Below are 26585 nucleotides of genomic sequence, written 5' to 3' on the forward strand. Positions count from 1 at the left end.
AACCCTATAATGTACTTAAAAGTAATTAAATTAATTGAAAGTCAGTAACTGTAATCTGATTACAAGAATTTAAAATGTAATGCATTACACTACTTTTTTAGCTAAAAAAGTAATTATATTACAGTAAATAATTACTTTGTAATTGGATTACACCCAACACTGGCCAAGGCTAAAGTCATATGGGTTTAAAACAACATGATGTGGAGTAAATTATGAAATATTCTCATTTTTGTGTGAACTATCTCTTACAATTGCAATTCAGTTTGTATAAGTATTTTGTACAACAGATATTTCTGACCCTAATTTCTAATCTTTTGTAAATGCATTTGTACCTCTTTATTGAGCATTGGTGTTTTTTATCATAATGCTGTTGCTGGCATTTTTTAAAAGAAACAAGCAGCTCAAGTCCATGTGTTATAGTAATTTTACAACAGGAAAGGTTTTTTTTTTTTCTGTGGTAAAATCACTGTAACATAAGGACACTAACTGTTGTGTAATTTTTAACAATGCGTTTAATTTTTCAGTATGAATTAATGTAGGTATTTCTTGAAACATAATATATGAATAATCAGTTTTCAATCATTAACTATAATGAACAGATAGATATGGTCAGTAGATTCAAATTGTGATTTGTGTTTTTTTTTTTTTAATATATGAAGTTAATTGAGAAGAATGCTATTGACATTTTATGGTGCTGTATGGCAAAAGCAAAATCTATTTTAATGACTCTGTTTATTGTTTTTCATTAATACTGAACTAAGTTCAGATATATATGCCAAATCAGTTGAGGAAAAAAAAATATTCTACATATCAGGGAATAAATAAGCATAATTAGTCCAAATTAATTATGTAAATGTCTATATTTTGTCATAAAATATGTGTTGGACAAATAAAAAAAAATTCCACAGTGAGACAATTCTCAAATTCTGTATTTTGCCCAAACCTGGTATGTACATGTGAGTGCATGTAGGAAGACCGCTGTGTGTTTCTGAAAGCAGATCGAGAGGCAGGTGTCACGTGCTTTGTGTATGTGTCTAAGTCAAGGAAAAAGACAGGAATGAAATAAAGAGAAAAAGAAAGAGAATGGGGAAAGAATAGATAGACTGATGGAACCCCAGGAGTGTTCGGTGGTCCAGCTCTCATCCTGCTTGCGGGCATGTTGCTCTCACCAGACATAATTTATCAGCAGCCTCTAGAAACGAATGAGAAGAGAGAGAGATCTTATTTACTGAGAGCCTTTACCTGGTCAGTCACCAGGTATTGAGGGGATTCAGCCTGCAGCTAGAGCAAATACCCCCCACTTCAATCCAGAGAGAGAGAGAGAGAGATAGAGAGAGAGAGAGAGAGAGAGAGAGAGAGAGAGAGAGAGAGATAGAGAGAGAGAATCTTGGTCAAGCGTTAATGTTTACTTACTGCTTTGGAAGATGGAGTCCATCAGAAAAGCTCCATGTCCAAATTGACTCAAAGCTGCACTCTCTGTCTTCTCATGTTATGCGGAGATAAAAATAGACACACATGAGACAATTATCATCCAGTAGATATATAGATCTATAAAAATTAATTTGGAAAGCACATCTTAGATAATTTGATCTGGAAAGATTTGGTTAAAATAATGTTTCAAATTGAGTTCAAATTGAAATTTCTGAGTTTTGATTGCAAACTTTGGACCTCTTGCCAAATTGTAGAACAAATTGTGACACTGTCTTTTCTGAAACTCAAGAGGAGACACAGTTAAGATTGCTGGGGTCTTTTTTTTTTTCTCAGGAGAAACATCTCAGAAGCTGGAGACTTAAGGCTAAATCTACATTTGCTCTTGCATTTAGTCTTATTGTTGTATAGGAGAAACTATCAAGCTATTAGAGATCTAGTTTTTTATTTTTCATTCCTGTGGGAGGAGAAAAAGTAATGAGAGACAAGAAGAAACTAGAAGAGATGGAACATGAACAGAAGAGACAAAAAGATATGAGACGAGACAAGAAAGGAAGCAAAGAGACAAAAACAGAAGAGACAGTAGGTGAATGTGTATTTTGAGTATTACCCTAGTGTGTTACCCTATTGTTCAACACAGTATTATTGCATTGCTTACTTTCAAGCCAATGAAGCCATTTTAAATTTGAATAGAGGAGATGAAATAAGAAGAGACAAGACGAGAATAGACAAGTCGAGATGAGTAGAGACAAGAAGAGACGAGAAGAAATGAGACGAGACGAGATGAAATGAGACAGCATGAGACAAGACAAGAGGAGAAGAGAAGAGACGAGATGAAAAGAGAAGAGATACAAAGAAATGAGACAAGAAGAGATGAGAAGAAATGAGACGAGATGAGATGAAATGAGACAGCATGAGACAAGACAAGAGGAGAAGAGAAGAGACGAGATAAGAAAAGACAAGCTTAAATTAGATCAGACGAGAAGAGACAAGACGAGAAGAGAAGAGACACAAAGAAATGAGATAAGAAGAAACGAGAAGAAATGAGATGAAAGAGAAGAAATGAGATGAGAAGAGAACAGAAACAAAAGAGACAACATGAGATGAGAAGAGTAAAGAAGATAAGAGATTGAATGAAAAGAAAAGAGATGAGAAGAGATTTCATGAGACGAGAAGAGAAAATAAGAGAAGAGATGAGAAGAAATAAGACGAGAACATAAATGAAGAAATGAGACAAGAACAGAAGAGATAACATGAGGAGATGAGGAGACGAGACGAGATTAAATGAGACGAGAAAAGACTAGACGACAAGAGACAATAAGAGAAGAGACAACATGAGACAAGAAGAGAAGATTAAAGAAGAGAAGAGATTAAATGAAAAGAAAAGAGATGAGAAGAAATTTAATGAGACAAGAAGAGACAATAAGAGAAGAGATGAGAAGAAATTAGAACAGAATAGAAGAGATAATATCAGACAAGAAGACGAGACGAGACAAGACTAGATGAGAAGAGACGCTAAGAGAAGAGATTCGAAGAAATGAGAGAAGAAATGAGATGAGAAGAGAACAGACAAGAACAAAAGAGACAACATGAGATGAGAAAAGCAAAGAAGATAAGAGATTGAATGAGAAGAAAAGAGATGAGAAGAGATTTCACGAGATGAGAAGAGACAATAAGAGAAGTGATGAGAAGAAATGAGATAAGATGAGAACATAAGTGAAGAAATAAGACAAGAACAGAAGAGATAACATGAGATGAGAAGACAAGATGAGATTAAATGAGACGAGAAAAGACTAGACGAGAAGAGAAGAGACTATAAGGGAAGAGATTTGAAGAAATAAGAGAAGGGAAGGGAAGGGAAGGGAAGGGAAGGGAAGAGAAGAGAAGAGAAGAGAAGAGAAGAGAAGAGAAGAGAAGAGAAGAGAAGAGAAGAGAAGAGAAGAGACCCAAATAGAAAGTGGAGAACAGAGTTAGTATTTGGCTTGTCTGTATTCATTTGATGCAGCTGTTCTGGTGCGTTCAGTTCAGTTTTGAGGAGGTGCAAGAGATCCAGATACAAGAAATCCAGACTGACTGTCAGAGATGGAAAGGTGTTGGAGTGGTAAAAGAGGGGAAACAGAGAGAGCTCAGCTAATAACTAGCTCTTATGCATCAGTGCTTTTACTAATGAGCTTCCAGGGAGAGAGAACGAGCAGGAGCACCAAGCTGCCTAAGGATATGCGGGGCCCGGCCATCTTGCCCCCTCAGAGCTCACTGTCTCCACTCTTAGGAAACCCCAACTCCCAGCTGCTAATGAGAGAGAGACAGACAGATAGAGAGGGAGAGAGAGACAGACAGGGGGAGTAGCTTCAGTCCACCTGCCAGCCTGTCTCTTTTTTGCTGTAAGACTGTGGGGGTCAGCTGCATTTCTCCACTCTTAATAATTTACATTGAATCGATTTCCTCCAGTGCTGCCTGGACACCCCTCATCTCTCTCGCTCTCTCTCTCTCATCAACTTATTCTTTCATTTTAGAGCGAATAACAGACATTCCCCAAAAAAATAAAAAAATAAAAAACAAATAGGGATTATGATTCTACAAAAAGGGGCAGCAAGTTTCCTCACTCCCTTTCGCAAACGAACTAGTTACAGCTTATGTTCAACAAATGTACAGTAACTGCTGCAGACATTCTCCATCAGGAGTTTCCTCACATTTGCATTTGTTAATGATAACTCAATATTTTTTTATTAGAAACCATTTTAAAGTGATTTATGGGGAGGATTTCCATTTGCATGTCAAGTACCAATATTTTGAATATTTATGTATTTAGATTAAAACATTTGTTTATGCATTCTCATGCATTCATTTAAGAAGAATAACAATATCATGCCAATGAAATACAGTAGCCCTGAAAAATATTTGGACATTTAAGCCACACTTAAAAAATTCATTTCATTTCATTAGATAAAATATCAAATCAAGTGACATTTATTTGAAAGAAAGAAAACACAAATACATTTTTCAAGCAAAACATATAACAAAAATAAGTTTAATAGATTTGATATAAAACAAAAATATAAATCAAAAGATATATTGTACAGAATTTTGACAAATAGTAGCTTATTTGGACAAAAATGCATAGTTAATGTGCTGAATTACACAAGTCATTGCAAAAAAATGTCTCATAAAAGTGAAGTTAATTCTGAGAAAAGCCACTTTGTTTTGATATTTTGTTATCTATTCAATTAAAAATTCATATATTTTTATGTGTGATTAAAGTCTCCAAATACTTGTTGAGGCCAGAGCAGAGACAAACTATTGATATATATATACAGTATATATATATTTTCTTTATTTTATTTATTCATTTTTTTTTGCATAGAAATTTGGTAACACTTTACATTAGCATTCCCTTTGTAAAGGGTTCATAAAGGAGTTCATTAAAGATTAATAACTCATCTGCAAATACATTATAAATCATTTTATTTTATTGTGCAGTTATAACAACATAAATAAAAAAGGGTGACTTTCATGCAATACTTGCCAAACTAAGCAATTCTGAACTTTACATAAAGCAAATAAACAGTATAACAGATATGTATTAACATTAACACTCAACATAGAAAAATAGACAAACTCTCATGAGAATAAAATAAACACATCCATATGTATACAGTATGGTAAGGCTGTTATTATTACATTAGCCTAGCCTATATACTGTATACTATAAATAGTAGACTATTATAAGAAGAAAAAAAAATAAATAAATACATTTATAAATTAAGTTTAGAACACATTTCAATCAGGCCGTTTTTTGTCTAAAACATAATTAACAAACACAGTTTGGCAAATTTTACAGGATGCATTAAGAGTAAATAAATAAATAAACATCCCATGTTGTTTCCAATTAACTGCACTCCTCCAAAAGAATGACAAAATGCCCTTTCATGCCTGTTTCATTTACATTTTCACACATCATTGCATTTTCAGTCTCTTTCACAATCTGAGAACTTCCATATTAAAATAAACATTCTGCAAAATATTGTATGTTTTTACTTAGTTTGTTCATGCATGCGTGTCTTTTCACAAATTTTTCTTGCTTCTCACTGGTGGCTCCAAAGTCCCGCATTTCTATTACCTGTGTCCTGCCTCCTAACCTATCGCAGCTTTGAAGTCATTTGATCCTCCATTGCCCAATCGAGTTTCCCGTACAGTCTATTTGTGCTCTCCCAGCTGTTTGATTTAAAGAATTTAAACATATAAAAGAAGCATTTTTAAATACTAGTTTAATAAAAATGTATCTTGTCATTTTGTTATATGTATAAAAAAAATAAAAAAAATGGATTATGATATTTTAATTGTTTTAAGTTGCACGTGATTGGTGAAACGTCCTGAACTTAAGAGTGTGTTCTGAACTTGTCATGATCCTGTCTCTTCGGTCTTGTTTTATTCTTGTTTTGGTGGGATTGTGACAGTTTACTCTGCCCATCTCTCAGGCTGTCTCATGTGCTGGGTTTTCCTCTCTCCCTCCTGCTTCTCACAGGTGCTACTCAGCAGTGCAATCAGCGTATTCGCGCTGCCTGTGATTATTGGCAGCACCTGTATCCAATCTTCCTTTCCCCTATATATTCTCTCCTTTGTCTCGTCCTCCCTGTCATATTGTATTTTGTTTCCAGTCCAGGTCAAGTTGTTCCTGTCTGTTTCCTGTTTCCCCCTGTCGGTTAGTTTTCAGTCCTATTTTTGTCTTGCTGTTTATTTTCTCCCCCGTGAGAGTTTTTGTTTGTATTTGCTTGTGTTTTTTTTTTTCAATTAAAACCTCTTCATTGCCATCCTGCATCTTGGGTCCTTCCTCAAAAACATGACAGAACTTTATTTATACATTTATTTTTGTTTTGTATTTTTATTTTTTCATTATAATAGTCTACAATTTATAGTAAAATAGGCTAGGCTAATGTAATAATAAAACCTTAGCATATACACATATGCATGTGTTAATTTTTTTTTCTAATAACAGTTTATGTCTATTTTTCTATGTTGAGTGTTAATGTTAATACATTTCTGTTATACTGTTTATTTGCTTTATGTACATTTCAGAATGGATTAGTGTTCATCAGACTATATTTCATGATGTATGTTCATTTATGAATGGAATAATATGTATGATAAATTATGTAATCTTGAAGCATTAAAAGTCACTCATTAATAAATGGAGTGCAGCTGGAAATAGGGTTGCACGGTATATCGGTGTTACGGTAGTATCATGATACTAAAGTTTCTAAATTCTGCCAGTGCCACAGTATTTTTTTAAACGGTAGTACGGTTAATACGGTAGTACTGTAAATTATGTTGTATGTGCGGTAAAAAATATTATTTTCGCTGAAAACTTCATTTGAATCAGACCCATAATGTAGTCTTCTTGACTGGTGTCCCCTTCACGCAGTGCCCTTTAAGAGCACAAAATACTGTTTAGAATTTGCCCCTTACTTGGTATTGTTTATTTTTCAATGTGTGGTTTTCCCATGCTTCAAACACACTTAATTTGGCGACCATTTCTCCTAATGGATAATAAGGATATAAATAAAACTTTGGAGAGTAAGAAGCTTTTTAAAAAACACAATTTACATAACGATATTTTGAATTATTTTGGGTTTTGCCTGATGAGACCGGGAAAACCCATCTAACTTGAATGTCTACAAAGATTAAGCCAAAGGGGGAAACACCAGCAACCTTATTAAACATAGTTGGACACAACCCACTGCTTCTGTAGAATACAGACGGGTTAGTGCCACTTCATTGAACCTAACTGCTGTATCGTAACATTTACAGATTTACCGTTTCTCTGAAAAATCAAATGTTGCACTCGTTTATTTTTTTCCAATTACAAATGCATGGTGGCGGTAACTTCGCAAAGTTCGCACTTAAGATTAGATAATGTCCCTGTGGCGCGATCTATCCGGTGTGTGTGTAATCTGCACTCGTGCTGCTGTTTACCAGGAGAGAGGGGCTGAAGCAGTTGTAATAATGAAACAGTTGCTCAAAATAGTCTTTTCAACATTACAATATCTTTATTTATTTATTTATTTTTGTTACCAACATTCAAATAATCACAGAAACAATGGAATAAAAGTGAAAGCCGTTGCCTTTTGAACTGGCTGTTTTGATGCGATGAAGGTTTATTTTTTACATCAAACTAAAAATGTATTAGGTAATTTAAGTTAGTCCATTTGAGCCTTCTCCCTGTTCATCCATCAGTTATTTGCACAACTTCTGGAGCAACAAGTGGAATGGCTAGTTTCTAAGTGCCACTATGACAAACTATGTTAAGAATTAACTATCTTGTGTAAACTGCACATTTCCATTTACCAACGTTTGTAACTCATTAATAAATGATTCACAGGTGTTCACTTTACAATAAAGTACACATTTCATTAACTAACGTTTGTTACTCATTAATAAATGGTTATGGTACACTTTCAGATTACTAATGTTGGTACCTTATTAATATATAAAGTACATTTTCATAGGTTAATAATGTTGGTAATAAATGGTTCATGGTTAACTCATGAATAAACAACATACACTGGTGGCCAATAGTTTGGAATAATGTACAGATTTTGCTGTTTCGGAAGGAAATTGGTACTTTAATTCGCCAAAGTGGCATTCAACTGATCACAAAGTATAGTCAGGACATTACTGATGTAAAAAACAGCACCATCACTATTTGAAAAAAGTACATTTTTGATCAAATCTAGACAGGCCCCATTTCCAGCAGCCATCACTCCAACACCTTATTCTTGAGTAATCATGCTAAATTGATCATTTGGTACTAGAAAATCACTTGCCATTATATCAAACACAGTTGAAAGCTATTTGGTTTGTTAAATGAAGCTTAACATTGTCTTTGTGTTTGTTTTTGAGTTGCCACAGTATGCAATAGACTGGCATGTCTTACAATCAATATTAGGTCAAAAATGGCAAAAAAGAAACAGCTTTCTCTAGAAACTCATCAGTCAATCATTGTTTTGAGGAATGAAGGATATACAATGCTTGAAAATGCCAAAAAACTGAAGATTTCATACAAAGGTATACACTACAGTCTTCAAAGACAAAGGACAACTGGCTCTAACAAGGACAGAAAGAGATGTGGAAGACCAGATGTACAACTAAACAAGAGCATCAGTACATCAGAGTCTCTAGTTTGAGAAATAGATGCCTCACATGTCCTCAGCTGACAGCTTCATTGAATTCTACCCGCTCAACACCAGTTTCATGTACAACAGTAAAGAGAAGACTCAGCGGTGCAGGCCTTATGGGAAGAATTGTGTTACCTGAGTATCTGGTGAGTAAATTTCTTTTCAAATTGTAATAGTAATTTTTCATGTTATTAATGTCCTGACTATACATCATGATCAGTTGAATGCCACTTTGGTGAATAAAAGTACCAATTTCTTTCCATAAGAGCAAAGTCTGAACATTATTCCAAACTTTGGCTGCCAGTGTAGGTGTCCATTTTGCATTAAGGTACCCTTTCTGAGGTTACAAGGTTATATGTTCATCTTAAAGCTTTATAAGGTATGATTAAAGTTAGTTCATATATAGCCAATATAATTAAAGATTTATGAACAATCTTTTAATAAACAATAAAGAAATGAGAATTATTAAACAATGCTGTGTTTGAGCATGAAGACCTGCAGAGGAATGTGTAAGACATCACTCGGAGTAGCACCATTCTTTTTACATCTTTACCAGGAAAGTGTCATAGACATTACAATAATGAATATAGACACAACACCTTTTAATCTCGACACTAATCTATTTTTGCTGGATCATTACTCAAATGACGACTTATGACATTTCATGATTTTGATTCAAGTAAGTATAAGTACCTTTATTAAGCATTTATAACATGTGATTTAAAATTGGCTCACTATTTGGCAAGTATTGCATGAAATTTGCCCTTTTTATTTATGTTGTTATAACTGCACAATAAAATAAAATGATTTATAATGTATTTATAGATGAGTTATTAATCATTAATGAACCCCTTTATGAACCCTTTACAAAGGAAATGATAAAGTGTTACCAAAATTTTCATTACATTTGCATTACTTTTTAAAAATTCCCTGATATTTCCAGGTTTTCCATGACTGTAGGAATTCTCCACACCATACTTCACTGTTTACCCATTTACAACCCAAATTACAATACTTCCATGGCTAGATTAAGATTGGACACACGTGGGCTGGAGACATTTGATGCTGCTGTCTGTGTTTTGCAGGGAGGTGAACTTTATCTTCACCTGAATTGTTATGTAAAACACACTCTACCTGTCTGTTCGCTCATTGACATGCCAAGATTCCGATATATTAATATTTCAGTGGAAATTCTACCTGCTGTTTTTTTTTTTCTTTCTTTTTTTTTTTTTAGATAGAACAGTAAAATATACAGAAGTGGCCTAAACAAAGGCAACCTATCAAAGGTGCAAAAATAACAGGAAGAAATAAAATGAATAATGTATCAGGCGTCCAGTTTAACCCCTCATCAGATACGGGGTGCAAATAATTAGTATGCATCCACCATCAGTATTCTGATCTGTAAACTCCACATTTGAAATATTCATAAACTCGCACCATAGTCTTTACCATAGACTTATTTATTATTTAAATTATATGAATGTTACATACCTTGACATTTCCCTCCCTCTTCTTTCTTCCCCTCATCTATGGCCAAGAAAAACCTAGATTTAAGACATTAAAATTTCAATAAAATATTATCATAACCCTGCAGATTGCTTCATGGCATCATTTGGTTTGTTCAATTGTTGAGAGAAGTTATACAGTTATTTTTCTTGTGTGGGGCTCTGAGACAGAGAACAGTAAAGGGGGACACTATGACTGTTCCATGTCGTTTTGGTTTACCATGCACTGCCCCCTTGTGACAAAAAAATGGAACATCAAATTTAAGGAGAATGCCCAGTCGCAGTGGCAACTCACCGAAGACCACATCAACTGGTGAGCAGTGAAGAGCTGGGGGGAAAACATGCTAACTTTATAATTGTACATAGTTTGGAAAGCAACATAAATAAGCCTAAACTATTTCTAAAGAATTCCAATTGGTACTTTTCGGGTGCAATCTGTTGAGGATCGTGTTTCATACCATATCTCATGGTTGCAAAAGAGGGATCAAATGACTCTTTATTTTCACTTTATGTTAACAATAATTATTTTCCAGAAAGATAAGGAAATGTCTGAGGAATCCATTCACTTAATTAGTCATAACAGCTCTTCTTTTTGGAATGAAAAAATCACATTTATTATGTCACAGCGTTTCAGTAGTGTGTGTCACGCCCGTAACGTTTAAGAGGTTAAGTTAACATCACATATTCAAACAAATAAGTTGATACTTTCTGTACAAAGCTAACTTATATCTATGTTAAGTATGATGAACAAATGGTCTCCCTTCTTTACTTTAAACACCCATAATAATGCGATATGGGCATGACAGTTACGGACGCTTCATACAGTATAAAATCATATGGATATCAATGAGAGAATCAAACATCTACCGCTCATTCTTTTACCATTATGATTCTGATAGATCGCTGACTATATTGCTTTGATCTGTGACGAGTTTCAAACTATAGCCAACATTTCAGGAGGGATCAGTTTTACAAACTTTGCGATTTTAATTGTACTATGATAAACATCATCTAATATTGCTGCGCTGACAGTGTGTGCCGCACACAGCCGCTAGAGGGTGCCGCTTGCTCACGCAGACTGAAACGGTCAATGCAGACTATATTTTAAAATGCAGCCTTTTGCGGTTTAGTAATTGTGCAAGGCCATATCGCGATCTCATTTCAATCCATAATGCGGCGTTTTGGATGGTTTTCCCTCATCATGTAAATGCTGCTTTCACAAGTGTCACATCTGTAACAAAGAGATGTCACATCCGTAACGCCAGTTTTTCCCCATTTATGCGAAAACGACAGTTGATACAATTTAGATATTACATGATCTTAGGAATGCCAACCCTTCTACATTCTGTGGCTACAATTATTTCTGGATTGTCAGAGTTTTTACATTTTTGAAACTCGTATCCATTTTAATTTTTTCGTAACACTAGTTCTTTTCCCAATCTAAACTGGAAAAAAACTTTCTAGACTGAAAGTTTTTTGATGTATGGACTCTCTCTGCAGGGGTTTATGATTATATATATATATATATACACAAATGGTTCAAAATACTGGCAAGGAATACTTTATATGTTAAGTTAAATTTCACATTTTCACTGCAAATGTTAATACCGTAATGCTGGAATTGACCCTATATATCAATTGACCGTTTTTGTTATATGTGTGCTATATGAAAATCTGCAGTATATAAGTGATAATTGATGACAGTAGTAATGTTATGTAGATGTGTCTTCCGATACTGATCTTAACCGGAGACTATTTAACCTGAAACGGAGCACTGTTTTAAAATAAATGGGAGAAATTGTAATGCCAAGTATGGTGATGTAGAAATGGAAGTCTCGCCTTACAGGTAAAAGAACCATGTGATTTCAATCTTATTTCAATCCATCATGTGGCCTTACTGAATATCGTATCGATGTCTCAGAGATCAAAGTCTGCAGGTTTCAAAGTGTTTTGGATGGTTTTCCCTCATCATGTAATTACTGCTATCACCTTTCAGATACAGACATCGCCTGTCAGTCAACTCGAAAACGTGCATGCGCATTAGCTGGACTACCCTGAAAAATAGCATTTTGTAGCGTGATCTGAGCGAAAGAAGCTCAATTTATAATACCATTGATTGTCAGATTTTACTGCTGATTTGATATATGTTCTTTGATCATAATCTTGGCTAACTGTTTTGGAGAGTTCGGTCTTTCCCCATTCAAGTAGATAGGAGCTGTATTTTTACGGCATTTGTATCCATAGAAAATAGCTGCCCATGAGATTTCCAAAGATAGTGGCTGAGTGAACTGGCTTGCCTTGAAAGGGACTTTGTCTTAATGCACATAGTTTGAATGGTTTGAACGTATTTTTGGTGGCAAGTGAAAATATGAGTGCTGACAACTTGCAATCTAACTTGTGTGGTTACTGAAATGTTGTTTGACTGTTGCTGAAAATCCCCCCCCCCCCACCCACACACACACCCACCACCACCACCATTACATATTGTATCTAATCCCCTTTAAATGTGTTACAATTACAGACTTTATATGACACAGTGACAACAGTTTCAGTTTCTTTTCTTTCTTTAATATCCTTATTAGCTCCTCTTCCTTTGTCTGATATTTATTAATTTATTTGTTCTGTCCATGGTTTTCACAGCACACCATGACGGATTTCGATTAGCATTGTTGTGGTGCTTTTAAAAACACTATGAACAATCTCGTATGGTGCCAGCATAAATATTTAATATGTCTATCTTTTCAAGCTAATTTAGGCAACTCATTCGCATGCTAAATTCATTCCTTTTTTTACTACACAGAACAAACATAAAGCAGACTTTTAATGTCCTGTAAATAATATAGATCCTCTTATCAGACGATCTGTTGTTGATAAAGATCTTCAATCAATAAATCAAGGAGAATAATGGTGGTTTATGGTACTAGAGGAGTTGACTGTATATCGCAGACAGACAGGGTGAAGCTGAGATCTTAGCTAATGACCCCTCCACTTCTGCTCCATCGGCTCGGAATATTAATTCTGGTTGCACAATGTCCTTAAAACAACGGCGTAAATTGCCCAAGCAGGACTGTAATTGTTTATAAAGATGTAAATAGCTTTTGCAGTGGAAGAAACTAATAGCGTCTGTGGCCAGAAAATTAACTATTCTGTGGGGGAGGCTATTTTCTTTATGACTGGTATTTTTCTCTTTTATTAAAGGAGTTACAGGCTTGCTGTAAAACAGTGTGTTTCTGTACGGATCGTGTTGATATTGGGACTTTTTCATTCATCAGAGGCCTGTTTCATGGCTCCAATGGGTGCAGTCATACTGGGGGTGGTGATGAGCTTCACAGTTAGATATGAGCTAATTTTTACTTGTAATATGTCTGGATAATAATGATATTATCACGAAAGCTCCTAAACAAAGCCTTGTTGGACAGTGGTGGGAGATTTCTGCTTAATATTATGGACTGAAAAAAGAGAATGTGATATTTCTGTCCACAACTGATGTGTGAAGCATTGTTACAAAACACTATACTATAAATAAAGGTCTGACAACTATTAATAAGCCAAGTGAAATATGTTTGCCATAATAATAATAATAATATATTTTCTGAGGAAAATGTGACTAGAGCTTGGCTGTACAAAACTCACCTCGGATGGTATGGTAATATTGGTGATTGCTCACGGGCCCAAGTCAAAAAAGCCCAAGTCTCAATGATATTCCAGTCCCTAAATATAACTCAGACCCCTATTTCAGTTTTTTTGAAAGTTTTTTTATCGTCCACCATGCAAAAATCACAAGTAAGATTGCTTTTAAAAAAATGCAGAACAAGTAGCACACTTAAGTTTAATGTTAATAGGAATGTATCCTAAATTTGAGCAATAGCCTTAGCAATCACCATTTATTAGAAATAAACATGGGGACTGGTGAAACTTCAGGGCCACCTTCAAAAACCAGAGCACTCAGATATGCATTATTTCCCACACTGAAAATGTTTAAATAGGAGAATATAATATATGCACATGCTCCCTGAACTCAAAAAAAAAAAAAAAAAAAAAAAAAAAATATTATAGCAATTCTGATTTTTTTTTTACAGCCAATTACAGCTGCAATGAAAACAATCTTATCCACAGTGGGTGTGAAATGTCTCAGTGCTGCCCCTGCTGGCTGAGAACCAACTCTCAATAATGACTTCATAGATGCATTAAAACAATTATTACACAGCTCTCTGGAATACGCGATTCTGATTGGTCAATGGCGCCATCTAGCAGTCTGATATTTCTGTTACAACCACACATCCACGTATCAGACCGCTCATCCGGGTACAGTCTGAGAGTCTTCTTTACTCTCTCGGATCACTGTGCGATCTTTACAAGCTAATAAAACTATTTCAACTCAAATCAATGTTACATGTCAAAGTACTTGTTTATTTGGCAAGTAGTCATGTAAAACGCTATATATAATAAGGAGCCCGATGGCCATTTTCACAGAATAAGCACTAACTGAACTCCGACGCAAACCAAAGGTGGATTTTAGCTGCTCAGCCATTTCTTTCTTTTCACATAATCACATAATTTCAATGCAAATCAATATTTTACGTCCATGCATTTATTTATTTGGTTAGTAGCCATGTAATAAGTGTTATAATGTACGGTCAACCGGCTAACTGTACAATATCCCTTACTTACAATCTCCTAATTTGTTTGACTATGCTTCATAACCCTATTTAACCCTATATATATATATATATATATATATATATATATATATATATATATATATATATATATAATAAAATAATAATTTTTGGCATTTAAGCAAAAATTGAGCATATTATTTTTGTTGCACCATGTGTGAATGTGTTTTGAAACATCATGAAGTCACACATTTCTATGATCATTTAATCTCCAAATATTTTCTCCAATGGATCCAAAGCTCTAATAAAATATCACACTACTGACATTATATACTGTAGCTGGGCATCATGCAACTATTTGTTTTGAGGGAGCATGCTAAAATCGTTTTCATGCATTTTTATTCTAAAAACATTTTCTAGTACTTCTGTAACAAATATGATAATATATCAAAAGTTACTAAATAAACCCAGACACTGTTATTAAATGCTTAAGACTGGAATTATCAAAGCCTATATCATATATGCTGCTTCACTGAAACAATTAACAATTACAAATTAATTTTCTCCCTACACACAAGATTAAAAAATATATATTCCAATCTCTAAATGTCCAAAAACGGTGAGTCCCCCAAAAGTAAAAAAAAAAAAAAAAAAAAAAATTCCTTCAGAGCAAAAAGAAAAAAAAAAGGATTTTTCTCACCAAGTCCGCTGATGTCTTGTCCTGGAAGTTTGTGCCCAAAATGAATCCACTATCTGTTAATTCCACAAAGATGGTTGCAAATCACAGGTCAAATTCAATTTCCATTTTGTCCAATAGGAAATGGCCAAGGGCAAAGTGAAAGGGGTAGACATTGGCTGGCCTAGGCTTCCTTTATTCATTCCACATTAGCTGTTTTTCATTCGTGAACAAATCAGTGTTTGTGAATAAATCTTTTTTTTTAAGTGAATAAATCATTCTTGTCCACTTCCATCATTTCGGTTGTTCACTCTGAATACATTTTTGAGTCCTTCCGCTGTTTTAAAATTTTATTTTATTTTTTTACTTTTTTTAATTGTTTTTCTGTGTAAACATGCACTAGATGGACATATTTCAGCATCTCGTGCAGGAGTGCCACGTTTCTTAGATGGCGTGTCAAACTTAAAAGAACTTCAACTGCCAATCGTTTTTAGTAAAGAAACCAAACTTTGTGACTTTGTCAATACTATCAAAATATACAACATTTATTTATTTATTTATTTTCTGATTTTTAAATAAAATTGTTTAAGAGATATAACCATTAAAAAAACATTTTTTTACATCTTTTGTGTCCACGGGTCAATTTTGACCCAGGCATCAATTGTGACTTTACACTTTTTTTTTCTTTTTTTTTTTTTTATCCCCTTTTTCTCCCCAACTTGAAATGCCCAATTCCCACTACTTAGTAGGTCCTCGTGGTGGCGCGGTTACTCACCGTCAATCCGCGCATCTTGGCTGGAGTCACTCAGCACACCCTGGATTCGAACTCGCTACTCCAGGGGTGATAGTCAGCGTCAATACTCGCTGAGATACCCAGGCCCCTGTGGCTTTACACTTGATATTATGTCGATTTTTTTGTACATCTATGAATCTGATTTTTCTTATAAACACTTTACTTACATTTAGCCTCTTTCCCAAACTCTCTCAAACACTTTTTTGTCTCTCACTGGGACTGCACACACACACACACACACACACACACACACACACACACACAGTCTCACACACACACACACACACACACACACATTCCTGTACAAAACAGACATGACAGATGTAACAAACATAACAAATAAACTAAATCAAAGGTACCACTGTCTAAAGAGGGTGTGGTGAGAGCAAAAGTTCCTGCACACATTAGTCTAAATAGGGCTTGAAAGAGGAAATTGTCAAATTTTTACTCTGCAGCCATCTGTTGCACATCCAGCTTACAGCATACTCACGCATCAACATTTGGCAGATGAAGGTAAACAGAATAGATTTTGCTTAAAAACATAGTAAATAAATATTAATGTTGTGTACTTGAGTTGTACAGTTGTTCATGTTTAGTTGAAAATGAATATGCTGGTTTCATAACTTTTGACCACCAAGTTGTATTGAGACGTTATGAGTAATATAGGAAATACATTAAAATTGCTAGTAATTCTCACATTAGATGTTAATATAAATTGTATATTATGTTATATTAAGATGCAATTTCATGGAAATGTTGATTAAAAAAAGATGTCTTCACATGAGTCACACTGGTTTTGCTGTAGTTAATGTGTATTTTGAAATGTCAAAGAATTTCTATATTTTATTATTTCTAAAAAAATTAATTAATTAAAAAAATAAAATAAAAAAGGCATATTAAATAATAACTTTTATATTTGTCAGTTAACATGCCAAAAATATAAATATTTTTACCTGTATTAACAGTTAAGAACTTATTAATGACTTACAATATAGTTTTAGATGAAAACCATCAGGTTATGAATGATTTATAAGCTTGAACTCCACCGGGTCAGAATTGACCCGCGAATGCAAAAGGTGTATGCAGATTCTCAACGCAATAGGAGGGTTAAAATTAAGTCTTGAGACACCTGTGTTTTTACACCAGGAATGGTCACAAAATGAATCTGAACAAATCTTTTTGGTATATGGATTTTAAAAGACCCTTTTAAAGGAATAGTTCACCCCAAAATGCTTGAGGCATGCACAGAGTGCTAGATGGCGCTAGGAAGTGTAATCGAACTTGAAGTTATGATGCCATGGAGACTGCTGATGTAAAGATTTATAGTGAAAATAGAGTTACATTTTGGTCTGTTCTCACCTAAAATCAATTGGATCGCTTCAGAAGACATGGATTAAACCACTGGAGTCGTATGGATTACTTTTATGCTGCCTTTATGTGCTTTTTGAAGCTTCAGAGTTTTGTTCACAGTTCACTTGCATTGTATGGACCTACAGAGCCAAAATATTCTTCTAAAAATCTTCATTTGTGTTCTGCAGAAGATAGCCATACACATCTGGGATGGCATGAGGGTGAGTAAATGATGAGAGACTTTTCATTTTTGGGTGAACTATCCCTTTAAAATGTCACTATCAGTCCGCCACTATTCCATATATCGCTTGCTCTCTTATAAACTTTCTTCTCTCTATAGTGTAACACAGAAAGTGAGGTTTTGCTAAATGTTATGTACTGACAGCCTCAGTCACTGTTTACTTTTATTGCTCTTTTAGTTTTTTGTTTTTTGTTTTTTGTCCATACAAAGATGTGTGGTTACTATAAGCTGTCATTCTGCTATCTAAATTATCTGCAGAAAGATGTTACTCTATTGAACTTTCAACTTTGTTTTAGAATTTAAAAAAAGAAAAGAAAAGAAAGAAAGAAAGAAAGAAAAAGAAACCTTAAGCAACTTCTTTTATCTCTTTTTGTTACTGTCTTCTCAAAATCCACTTTGCTCAGAGGGGAACTGTGCTACACCCATAAATCCACTAGATGGCAGCAGAAACCCAGTTGTTTTTTATCCAGTAAGAAAATGAATCAAACAATGGCTGTTTGAAAAGACTGCACTCTTTGTCACTTTGACATGTTCCTACAGTAACAGCACTCTAAAAATATATATTTACATTGGATCAGTTCAGGCCTTTTTTTAACCCTTAAACAGGCAAGAGTGGAAAATGATTAGCAAAAAAACTTTCATGTCACATTTTATAATATTTGGACTTAAGTAAAATGTCCAAAGGAATTTTTCATATATTTGATATATTTAGGATTTTATGAGTTGTATCTCCCAGGATATGTGTGTGTGTGTGTGTGTGGGGGGGGGGGGGGGGGGGGGGCAGGTTTAAGTGGTTTATGAGGACTTTCTTTTGGTTACAAACTGGTAATTACAAGGGTATTATGCTATAAATGTGGTTTATGAGGACATTTCTAGTGTCCCCATAACTCAAATCACTTAAAAAAAAACATACTAAACGATGTTTTATTGAAAATGTAAAAATGCAAAAATGTTTCTGTGAGGGTTAGGTTTAGAGGTAGGGTTAGAGGATAGAATCTATAGTTTGTACAGTATAAAAATCATTATGTCTATGGAGAGTCCTCATAATGATAGCCGCCCCAACATGTGCGTGCATGTGTGTGTGTGTGTGAGAGAGAGAGAGAGAGAGAGAGAGAGAGAGAGAGAGAAAGTGTGTGCGTGCGTGTGTGTGTGTGAGAGAGAGAGAGAGAGAGAGAGAGAGAGAGAGAGAGAGAGAAAGTGTGTGCGTGCGTGTGTGTGTGTGTGTGTGTGTGTGTGTGTGTGTGTGTGTGAGAGAGAGAAAGTGTGTGTGTGTGTGTGTGAGAGAGAGAGAGAGAGAGAGAGAGAGAGAGAGAGAGAGAGAGAGAGAAAGTGTGTGTGTGTGTGTGTGTGTGTGTGTGTGTGTGTGTGTGTGTGTGTGTGTGTGTGTGTGTGTGCGCTGATTAAAACACCTTGTTCTACCAGTAAAAAATGTATTTGACCACTGAGGTTTCACTTGATCAAAGCAAGCTTTAGTTCAGTCTTGATTTATACCTTTCATGTTAGCACGGTTATGTCTTACATGAATGGAAACAGGTAAAATATTGAATCTGTACATTAGACTTTGCAGTGTAAATAAAGCCTAATACCTGCCATTGTATAATATGTTAAGATTAACCAAACAACAACAATATATATATATATATATACAAGAAACCAACTCACTGCTCACTACTTAGTACACAGTATTGTTACCTCACACTATTTGGCATTTATTAGTATGTATACCTTTAGTTATTAAATTGATAAACATTTAATATCCTCTTTGGCTCATGTATAAATACAAATATAAATATATAACATGATTATTTATGATGTTATAATAATATAATAATATTTATTATTATTATACATTACTAATACTAATATATACAGGGAAGTCGCAGAAGTAGAGAACGAGGCCTAATTGCAGCTTGGTTTCAATAAATGCTTTAATTGCATTTGGGATTAAGTTTTGAGTTCTGAAATTTACAGTATGTTTTTATAATAGAATGACCTCTTATATGTCAAAATATCAAGGAAAATTTTATTCCTCACAACATGACCCCTTTAAGGTTTGCGTGTCTAAAAACATGTGCAAACTTGATAGCACGTGCAAAAAAGGTCAGAGCTGGCTGGAAATAGGTTTTGCTCAGCAAGAGCATTGTTGACAGCCATAGTGTTTCCCTTTAAATCACCTTAATATTTTAGAAAGGGGGTCCCACACACATACTGTAGAGTTTGAATGGACTTCTCTTCCCACTTAAAAGTTAAACACTTCTTTTCCTATCATAACAATGCATGATTACATGGCAAGTTGTGTTTATTATTTTATATTATTTAAATAATAAATACATATTTATTTATATATAAAATAACATGATGTATTAGCATTAAGCATCAATTTGTCCCTGCTGACCTGCCACCCATTTCTGGGTCCCACCAGTTGAGAACCACTGATCTAAACCACACTTACACAAGTCTCAATAGAATGTCAGAATTATTTCATTGTTGAAATGTGACACTCTGTCTGGCTTGTTTAATTTGGCAGGGCAGTTTCCTGGTCATTCGGTGGAGGTTTCATGATCTGAGGGGCTTTTGAAGCCCAAAGTCTATTTACATTGAGAAAAAGCAGGCAGTGATGGTGCGGGGTGGTTACTATGGTTACATGTGGGTTGGCCGGGTCCAGGTCAAGCACATATGAGGGTGAGGTAATAAGCCCATTGAACACACACGCACACACACACACACACTCACACACACACACACACACACACACACACACACACACACACACACACACACACACACACACACACATACATGTTGGTGCAGCTATCATTATGAGGACTCTCCATAGACATAATGATTTTTATACTGTACGAACAATAGATTCTATCCCCTAACCCTAACCCTAACCCTACCCCTAAACCTCACAAAAAATGTTCTGCATTTTTACATTTTCAGTAAAACATACTGTAGTTCAGTATGTTTTTTAAGCACTTTGAATTATGGGGACACTAAATAATATAATTTGTGTAACATGTTGTGAAGAAAACGTAATTTAACATCCAGTACATCAAGAAAATCATCGATGCTTCAGTGCTAAAATATAGAACAATAAGCATCCCGTATTGACGTCTCTATTTCTGCCAAAAAATGGGACGTCCCGGCTGATACAGGATAGTTGGCAACCTGTTTGATTCAGTACGATTACCTAACCGTACCCAGGACTGTTAGATCATCCATCCTTGAATCTGCACAAACACACTCTTTTAAAACTCAAATTAGATCATTAGATCCTTCAGGATAGAGAACCATTCTAGTCGACTCACGATTGGTAATTTGCTCATTCAGTCCATTGATTCTAATCCTGATTTCGCAGCACCACAATGGAAAAAGAAACCGTAACAATGCCAACAAGCCCAAATCTGTAGAGAACAGCACGATTTAGCAAAGAGAACCATTCGGCTCGATGGTGGAAAATCACTTTAAGATAAAGAGCAAAGATAGGCTACTCTGAATTTCATTTAAACTATAAATCATTCAAAAAATATGTTGCGTAAAGTATGGCTTAGTGTTTACGATCATTTTTGTGAGAAATGTTGGGAACTTTGAGAAGCACTGTACTTTCGAGTTTTCATAGATTAATATCCAAATACTTTTGCACACTTTTCTAGTGTTGTTGTAATAGTAATTCTGTGTCTCTAAAACATTTGCCGTTCTCCCGAAAAGATTCGGGGCTACAGCCCCCTCAGCCCATGTCTAAAAAATACACAAAAATGTCTTCATTCATACTGAATAATCACAAGACCTGAGTGTATTTGACCTAATTGTCTTGTACACAATCATCACAGCTAATCCTGGGTGCTGTTAATCCAGAGAGATGATTCCATTCATTCATGTGTAAATTCCATTCATTCTAAAAGGATAATTTTAAATAAATCAAGCTAATTTAAACAATATATGATTTTTTGCATTAACTCCTATCAAAAGCCTTGTATTTGTCATAATTGTAGTCCTAAATGGCACTCTATTGTAGACTAAAAAATGAAAAACTTGAAGATTACTGTATAGTTTGGAATTAATACAGGCCAGCCAGACAGACAGAGATATTAGTGGTTTCTAAGTGTTTCTGGGTGGTTTCTTGGTGGTCATTACAGTAAATTGGTTCGTTTTGAGAGTTCATGTAAAAATTATTTACCAATTCGAGTTCCTGAACAAAGGTCGGCTGGGTGGGTTTTATGAGTTTCATTTGTGAAACTAAATATTTAGTTAAATGCTACTGTTTGTGTTTGAACAAGTTATAGGCTAGAAAACTCTTTCAAAGTAGCTTCCCCAACATTGTTGGAATGCTTGGTGATTATACACGCAGCATGCAGCACTTGTCAAGCTCATATGTGACACAATCATAATCTGGAAACTCGATTATGTTATCAGTGGTGGTATGAAGTACTAACATATGTTTTTACTCTAGGGGACGAGTTCTCCAGGAGGGTCGACGCTGGAGAGATGCCAACAGTGAGGAAGGGGGGTTTCCATCCATGCCCTTTCACCAGACATGTTCTGTCCAAAGTCAAGACTCTAGTCTTTGAAGTGGAGTCCAAGTCAAATCAACAAGTTTGCTTCAAAAACTAGTGAGCTTCCTCACTGCCTACATAGGCAGCTGCCTTGTATAGCAGTATCCTAACTGAAAGTGAGCCTATTAAAGGGATAGTTCACCCAAAAATGAAAATTCTCTCATCATTTACTCACCCTCATGCCATCCCCTGCAGAACACAAATGAAGATTTTTAGAAGAATATCTCAGCTCTGTTGGTCCATACAATGCAAGTGAATGGTGCCTGAAATTTGAAAGCCCCAAAAAGCACATAAAGGCAGCATAAAAGTAATCCATATGACTCCAGTGGTTTAATCCATGTCTTCTGAAGAGATCTAATCGATTTTGAGTGAGAACAGACCAAAATGTAACTTATTTTTCTCTACAATCATGATTTCAAGCTTGATTACACTTCCTAGTGCTTGACGCATGCGCAGAGCGCTAGATGGTGCTAGGAAGTATAATTCAACCTGAAACCAGCCTGATCTCATGAAAATTATGAGACTATGGCAACATTTTTGCAAAATTATATTGCGCGGCTCTTTAAACGTATTGCAGCAGTTCTGAGATGAAATGTTCATTGTGTGACATTTTCTTCCAAACAGATGATGTTTTAAGGTTAATCCTCTATTGAGTTTTAAAGCAACAAAACCGAAATCCCTACCCTAAACCTTAAATCTAAACTTAACCGATAGTTTCAGAAAAAGCAAATGTGAGATGAAAAATGCAACCACATCATTTTGTGATGCTTCTATGACACTGTCGGCCCACGTGTCGATTCGTGTGCTCTTCAGGACTTGTACAGCGGTCCTTTGCATCGCAAGTGCCATGCTCTATCAGTTGAGCTACCACGCAATTTGATCACACTCGAACAAGCTTGTAAATGCAGTTGGTTATGTAATGCAAATGTTAATACAAGTCATGCACTATAGTAAAAGTGTTTAGATGTTATAACTGTGGCAGGCCGTGCATTTAAATTCTAGGCCTTCAGTGTGATTCATGCCATTAAGAAAACACAGTTTCACAATGAATAAGACACCCTATGCCTTTGGGCATCATACATTAAAACGCAGCTAACTAGTAATACCAACTGACATTTTAAAAACACGTCCACGCACGAAAGCCAGAACTTGAAATGACACTTAATGCTCAAGCAAGCCTAATTTTAACTGCAGCATGACTGTTTTGTGAAATGAACGTCTCCCGAACAGACATTCAAAAATCATAATTTTTCATGAATCTCCTAAGGAGGTCTATAATACCTGGAAAAATCGATCTAATAATATTTGCGATTTAAATGTTGCTTGCAGTAAATTTCGTTTCGTCAGGGTACACGGATATGCTGCGTTCCATTCAAGTTGGATGTGGGATATTCCTACTTGATATCTCCGACCATAAATGCATTCCATCCCCAGATATTCGGAAGATGACGTTTAAGGAAACAAAACTGCAACGCTTCCGTTAGCTTAGCAGGGGATTGACTCTCATTAGAGATGTCTCGTAGCAACCCAACTGATAAACAGTGCTGCAGCGCTAGCATTTGTGCTTTAGGTGTACGATTATCAAAAGAGATTATAATGTTTTATACACCTGTTCCTGCAGGCGTTTGTTAAACAAGCTTTAATATCATTAAGCTTATTTTAATATCATAAAATAAGCTTTAATGAGTTGAATGGAACGCAGCACTACTTTTCAAAACTTGATCCGACACTGAATGCTCCAGCAGCCTAATTTACACTTAGAAAACTCCTGATGTTGCTATAACAATACAAAAAGCACTAACCAATTTGCTTGAAGTGAAAATCAGTCCTCCTTTCCTGTTTAATAAATTAAGCAATCACACAGTCATGCAGAACATCTTGTGTTTTTAAATCCATAAGGATATCTTTCTCAACGGCGATACCAGCAGTGATGACAGCCGACTCGTCAGACAGCTTGATCTTACGCTTTTCACTCTTGAATTACATACATCACTTAAAGTGTGATTGTGTCACTCAAGACCAGCTAGAAGGCCTCGACCAGGACATATCCTAAAGATCACACCCACCAAGAATAAATCAATCAATCTGATTGGCTGATGAATCTGACAATCTGACTTTAGTTGCTCATTCATTTGCACTGTTGAGGGATTCTGTAGAATTTTTGAAGGCTTGACGGGGTGGAGCTCAGACTCACGCGCTACTTTGGGCATGCGATTAGTGAAACAGTTGTCACACTTTGCTTGTAAGCATCAAGGTATAAATTCTGACTGGATAAACTTTTCGTTTTTCTCTATTTGTTTGTAGATTAATTAAGAGTGGAAAGCAATTAAAAATACATAGGCAAAAAGGTGATTGAGTAAAATATTTATTTATTTGGCATGTTAGGCCAGCAGAGAAGGCTTTGCTGGCCCTGAGAATTCGCCACTGTGTTATAATATAGCATTGTGTGGGGAACAGAGCAAAATGTGTTAATGAACTGAAAATGTGCCATTTAACAAAGTCATTGTTGTTGTAGCACCTCTACGGTTCATTTAACCAGGAAACTGCGTGCTCAATACGTACAACGAGCACGTTAAAAATTATTTTGCAAAAATGTAGGTTTAGTAACACTATTGTATAAGACTAGGTTGAATTTAACTTACCTTTTGAAGTATCCTCGTAATGGGAGCATGCCTATGATGCCTTTAATCCTGCCTCCGCCCCAATCCAGCCTGGACCTGCATTGAAATTCATGCTGGTCTAAGCTGGTCTTTTCAGCACGGTCTGGTTTCCATATCTGCCTTTCACCAACCCAGATAACCTCATCAGAGCATTCCGACTCTTAGGGGCCTGCTCGGGTCTCTCTGCAAATCACATATTGTTAAACTAGTGGTGACATGTGAAGGAGGTAAAGACGGCAGTGAGGAGAGAGAGATAAAGAGCAAGAAAAAGTTTACAACAGGCTGTGACACGATCTGAAGCTGACAGCCGACAAGAGAGAGACAATAGGGGAGAGAGACAGCGAGCAAGAGAAGGAAGAGTTTTATGACAGGGCGGCGGCACTATCAGTGCGTGACAGACGGGATGTGTCTGTGCTTTAGCAAGTGTACATTATGGCCTCTTCCCACGGGACACACACTCTACTCGCTAAAGATAGAAGCTCTCGCATGGTGAGACACTTATCACCTCTCTAAATGAATGGGAAAAAGTAGAGAGAGAGACGATTTGTGTTGCACAGTACTCATACCAAGCCGTTACTTTGTGTATATTGTGCCTAAAAAAAGTTTTCAAATCCAACTAGCTAAACAAATCTTGGAGAACTTTGAATGCAGTTTCAGATAAACTGTGTAACACCTATTGTTTGTACACTCTTTTGATGGTGGATGTCACCATAGCAGAATTATGCACAAAGATCTTAAAGTGTCAGTTCACCCCCAAATTAAAATGCTGTCGTCATTCAATCACCCTCATGTCACCCTCAATATCCTGACTGCTCTTTTCAATACACTAAATGTGAATAGCCACGTTTCCACTATCGGACCAAATGAGGGCGTGCTATTGCGTGCCAGGTCCAGTTGTGTTCCCACCTTCACTTCCGGGGCTTCATCGTGCCTCCTCGGGGCTTTCTCTGGGCCAACAGCCAATGGCCTTTGGCCCGCCGATTACCCTTGGGCCAAACAAGGCCAACCGGAGATTGAGGTGGGTTCAATGTCAAAGGTGGAGTTTGGCCGAACTTCCCAGGTTGCATATCCAGCGCACAATGGTACAAGTTTGAGAAAAAATGTATTTAAAAAATGCGGGCACAGTAGAAATCCGTTAAAATGCCCAATGGACAAAGCAGTGCCCAAAGAAATTACCTTCCATGGTTCGGTGAACTTTCATAGACGGTGTACTGGGACATCGTCCCACTGTTAGTGGAGAGACCACTCAGGACACCATGGCAGTTACAGTCGGTGAGTTGTCAACGCTAACTTATCTTGCTGTTTACATTCTATATAAACTCCATATTCTAGATAACTAGATAACATGATTCCTCAGCTTGAGCTTCCCTCTTGCTTGTGAAATAGGCAGGGTATGCACAGCAGCGGAGCATTAAAGGCGGGTTTTTGGACAATGCTGCAGAGTTATTGGCCCGATGGTGGGAATGCAGATCGATTTTGGTGGTGGCACTATCAGTGCGTGACAGATGGGAAGTGTCTGTGCTTTTAAGGTCCGAGGCTATTAGCCCTGGCTCGCACTGGCCCGATAGTGGAAAAGAGGCTAATG

General features: G+C 35.9%; 1 long non-coding RNA gene across 1 annotated transcript; it reads right to left on the reverse strand.

The window, feature by feature from the left end:
* Nucleotides 1-981: 981 nt before the first annotated feature.
* Nucleotides 982-25073, reverse strand: LOC127447650 (uncharacterized). Its single transcript, XR_007898404.1, has 4 exons — nucleotides 24983-25073; nucleotides 10092-10144; nucleotides 1414-1480; nucleotides 982-1192 (listed from the first exon to the last, which is right to left on the reverse strand). It is a non-coding gene; the product is annotated as an uncharacterized LOC127447650 (long non-coding RNA).
* Between the last annotated feature and the right edge of the window lie 1512 nt (nucleotides 25074-26585).

The sequence above is a fragment of the Myxocyprinus asiaticus genome, chromosome 10, assembly GCF_019703515.2.
Source record: "Myxocyprinus asiaticus isolate MX2 ecotype Aquarium Trade chromosome 10, UBuf_Myxa_2, whole genome shotgun sequence".
In the NCBI taxonomy this organism is placed as follows: domain Eukaryota; kingdom Metazoa; phylum Chordata; class Actinopteri; order Cypriniformes; family Catostomidae; genus Myxocyprinus; species Myxocyprinus asiaticus.